The sequence below is a fragment of the Lissotriton helveticus genome, chromosome 3_1, assembly GCF_964261635.1.
Source record: "Lissotriton helveticus chromosome 3_1, aLisHel1.1, whole genome shotgun sequence".
Lineage (NCBI taxonomy): Eukaryota > Metazoa > Chordata > Amphibia > Caudata > Salamandridae > Lissotriton > Lissotriton helveticus.
Genome location: NC_136061.1, coordinates 982,313,634 through 982,318,744, shown reverse-complemented (window position 1 = coordinate 982,318,744; position 5,111 = coordinate 982,313,634).

The window sequence follows — 5,111 nt, the reverse complement described above, 5'->3', positions numbered from 1 at the left end:
AACACGAACATTATGATCTTCCCAGACTACAGCCAGGAAGTGCAAAAACAACGCCGCTCCTTTGACTCGGTCAAAGCGAAGCTGAGAGACATGAACATAACCTATATGCTGATTTTCCCGGCAAAACTCAAAGTAATCTACAAGGACAAAGCGCACTTCTTTAACCATCCGGAAGATGCTTGGCAATGGCTGGAGGAAAGACCCATACTTCACAGACAGGAGAACAACAGGAGAGGTGGGCCGGAAAGACCGAATCCTTTTGGGGCACAATGGGAACGGCCTAAGTCCCAGCGACAGAGGGCCCAGAGACATAGGAGGCGGACGCCGCCTACGCCCTACCCGGGACCTGCCCTGGTGGGCAGACAACGAGGACGATCGGCTTCACCCGGGAGGCAAGCCGTGACGGGATCTAGATTCGGCTGCCTGGCCAACACCGCCCGCTCGCAAGGAGATGAAAGAGAAGACTCAGAAGCACACTCCTCGGGAGGAGAAGAAGGAGGAGCGCGATCCATCCATCCACTGGAAAAAGCGATCCGGGATCTGGAGCAGGAAGCCTCAGGACACACGACTGATCCTCGGCAGGACACGCAGGACTCACATTCCTAAACAGGGGACGTCAGGGCAGCTGAGATAGCAGCTCGTCGAAGAGGAGACACGCAAGTTGATACACCCTCCTTATACCTATTGTTTGCATTGGTTGCTGACTTTTCTATTCACACCTTCCTTAGCTCAGACTCTTGCAGCTGTACCACTGGGAATGTATTACCTGTTTTGCATTGAGCTGGGTACAGTAGGTTGACAGGGAGGGGGACCTCTGGGAGGGCGACAGACCCTTTCCTACTGACAGTCCCGCCTTGCAGAGGGATGGGATTGGAAGGGGAGGGAGGTGGGGTGGGGGGAGAGGTGGGGAGTTCAGTTCGGTTGGTTTTGATGAGAGGGGCTGGTTGGGGTAGTATCAGGGGGGGGTTGTTGGGACGGGGCGGGGCAGTTGGCTGGGGGGGAGGGAAGGGACAGTATGAGCAAGGTATTCAGCAAGGTATTCACCTGTCGGGTAGGCCCACACGCTATCCACCATGCACCATCACAATTCTTGTCTTGCCACCAGAAGCCATCTGCCACACAGGGTGGGCAGCACTCCACGGCCCCAGCTGATATGGGGCGTCAGGGGCCCTTTGTTGAGATTGCGTCGAAATGGAAATGGGGACTCCGGATAGCAACGCAACGCATGGGGCAGGTTTCAAAGTGATGACCTGGAATGTTAATGGCCTTGGCTGTAGGATTAAGAGAGGGCTGGTTAATAACTATATAAAACGCTCTGGAGCAGACGTGGTACTCCTACAGGAGACACATCTGAAGGGTACGAAGTGTGCCTTCCTAGCGAGAGGGAAGTATACAGTCCTGGCCCACGCTGGGTTTACCTCTGGTTCATTGGGGGTTGCGATACTGATGAAGAAAAGCCCACCAATGAAAGTAGCGCAAGTCTGGACCGACCCACAGGGGACATACGTAGGAGTGCGAGGGAAGTGGGGAAGAAGGGACTACACATTCATATCGGCCTATGCTCCACCCAAACTGCAGGCAGGAACACTCCGGGGTATATCAGACATTATACTTAACACATCAGACACAGTGCAGATCCTTGGGGGGGGGACTTCAATGATGTAATGAGCCTTCCGCTAGATAGAACAGGAGATCGTGATCGCCCCGCGATCCTGACTCCATTGGCTAAAACCATGAATACTCTTGGCCTCCTAGATGTATGGAGATGGCTACACCCAACGACGCAGACGTTCTCCTATTTCTCTGGAGCCCACAAAGTTTACTCATGCCTTGATTATATTTGCATGCCGAGACAGATGCTTCAGGCATCGGAATTGGCGGAGTACTGTGCCATAGGGGTGTCTGATCACTCACCGCTAGTATTCACTCTGGGTGGGAGGAGACGAGCCGGACCTAGCATTCTTCGTCTCTCGGCATGGGATCTGCAAAACCCGGAGCTCCTGAAGGGACTGCGAGCCGACGTCAAGGTCTACTTGACTGAAAACGTTGGGACCGTGGACTCCAAGGTGGTCCTGTGGGAGGCGCTTAAAGTGGTGCTTCGTGATAGGGCACACTGTAGGTTGGCAGACGCTAGGAAGAAGGACCAGGCAGAAATATTGGCGCTGGAAGCGCAGATAGTGCAATTGGAGAAGGAACATCTCCGGACTAAGAACCCGGGGATCCTGCGACAATTGGTAGATGTTCAAGCCCAATACCGTCAGGCAGTGACCGGGAAGGCCAGGACGCAGGCACTGGCTACCCTACATCGAATCTATGATGTGGGGGACAAGTCCGGGAAGCTTTTAGCGTGGTTGAGTAGGAAAGAGAAGGATGAGAGATGGGTAGAAAGAGTCAGGATGGGCCCGAACATGTGGGCATGCACTGATGTTGAGATAGCGGACGCCTTCGCTGACTACTATTGGGCTTTCTATGAAGCCCGTGACCTGGGGACCAAAGAGGATGCATTGACCTATATAGCAACCATTGATATCCCGAGGCTTGCTGAGACGGATAGTGAGGAACTAGAGGCCGATATCACGGTGGATGAGGTCAGAATAGCACTCACGAAACTTCGAGCGGGTAAAGCCCCGGGTCCCAATGGATTCCCAGCGGAGTTCTTTAAGAAGACGGCAGACCTCTTAACTAAGCACCTTCTGGACATGTTCAGGGATGCTGAGAAGGAGGGTCGCTTTCCCCTGGACCTCAGACAGGCCACGATTGTCCCCATTCACAAGGCGGGAAAGCCTACGGATGAGTGTGCATCTTATCGCCCCATCTCCTTGCTGAATGTTGAGGCGAAGCTTTATGCCACGATCCTGGCTCTGCGACTGCGACGAGTCATACCAAGCCTGGAACATATGGACCAGACAGGTTTCATTCCAGAACGGGCGACTAGATACAACCTTCGTAGGACACATAACTGGTTGTGTTAGGTGGAGGGCAGGACGGAGCCTCACTGGTTTCTATCCTTAGACGCTGAGAAGGCGTTTGATGCAGTGCATTGGCCCTTCCTGGAGGGAGTCCTAGAGCATCTGGGCTTTGGGCCCAAGTTTAGATGTAGGGTTCGCCTCCTCTACTCAGGCCCTGGAGCTCGAGTCAGGGTCAACGGAGCGATGTCTAAGTCCTTTCCCATACAGAGGGGAACCCGCCAGGTATGCCCTCTGTCTCCCCTTCTATTTGCCCTGTCTATCGAGGTCGCGGCATGCGCGATTAGACAGAACCCCATGGTGACGGGCTTCCGACTGGGACAGACTGGACTGCAGGAGGAAAAACTCTCCCTCTATGCTGATGATGTGCTGCTTTATGTGACGAAGCCGGAGACTACTATACCGGCGCTCTTCTCTGAGCTAGACCAGTATGGGGCACGGTCTGGATACCAAATTAACTGGCATAAGTCGACACTCTACGACCCCCGGGGTCGGACAGAATGGCCAGAGCTACCAGACAGATTGCAGACGACTACTGTAGGTTTCCTGTATCTTGGGATATTTATCACAACCGACAGGACGATATCCTATGACTGCAATTTTCTCAGTGTGCTTAATAACTTTAAACTAGATGCGAGTAGATGGCAGTTGCTCCCTCTGACACTCCTTGGGCGGGCCGCCATGTTCAAAATGGTCTCCTTGCCGAGATTTCTTTATGAATTTCAGAATGAGTATTTTCTGTTACAAGCCCATGCACAGGCCTCACATCCCACTTACGCACTAGAAAAGCACACTATGGACACGCATAATTGCCTACACTACATATACGAGGGGAAGGGGCGAGCCAAGCTGCTGCCGGCCACCAGACTCACATTAGGAGCTTGGCAGAAGGCCACGAAAGCTATGGGGTGGACTCATAGACCCTCGAGACAGACCCCGATATGGGACTGTGCATGGCTGAAAGAGCTTAGTAAGCTCAAAAGATTCCGAGGATGGGATGATATAGGCATCTCCTCCTTGGGGGATGTGATAAAGAGCGGTAATTTGAAGCCGTTTCAGTCCCTGCAGGCGGAATTTGGGCTGCACCGCTCCCAGTATTTCAAATATATCCAATTTAGACATGCTTGGCGGGCGGAGGGGACATTACAAGAGGCGCTCCCTGAATATGCCCCTATAGAGGGCCGCCTACTGCAGGAAAGGATCCCAGAAAAGGCGGTCTCCCTGACATATAAGTCAATCATGAATAATAGACCGGATAGGCTGACTGGACTCCGAGCCGTCTGGGAGAGAGAAGTGGGGGAGATGGACGATGTGGATTGGGGGGTAGTACTGATGCACCCAAGGGAGGTGGCGATTAAATCCAGACTCCGCTTAATACAATTTAAGATCTTACACAGGGTGTACTATGACAGGCAGAGGCTCTTCAGGATGGGAAGGGTGTCTGACCCTAACTGCCTGCGATGTGGCGCGGCGACTGGGGACTTCCTACATATAGTGTGGTCATGCTCACATATACAAACCTATTGGGGAGAGGTCACCACTGAACTGGGGGAGGTATTGGAAGTGGATATCCCGATAGACCCGAAGCTCATTCCCCTAGGGATGACGAACGATGTGGACCTGGCCCGACCGTTGCTGATCTTTCTGGCTCTAGCGCTGGTGGTAGCCAAGAGGGACATAGGCAGGAAATGGGGGGCGTCAGATACTCCCCAGGTGGGAGAATGGAGGAGGGGAATGGACCTGTACATGGCGGCCGAAAGAGTCACGTATAAGGCGAGAGGGTGCCCGAAGAAATTTGGCAGAGTGTGGGGCAAATGGAGACATTACCATGGCTTGGATGGTGAACTATGAGACTTGTTGTTCCTGTGTAACCAGGCTTCATACACAAGACAGAGTTGACTGAGCTCGAGGGACTATGCATTACGAGAGTGTTGATTGACGGTTACTACTTGTGTATTTGATTCTTGGTGGAAAAAATGTAAACCTTGATGGAATGTATGGGGGGGGGGCTTGGTGGGGGATATGGGGCCTTTTGCTTGACAGTGACGTGCTTGTACTGTACTTGTTTTCAGGTGTTAACATAATAAAAATGTTTTTTTTAAAAAAAAGAATATATTTTACCTTAATAACTTTTTTTATTCTCAC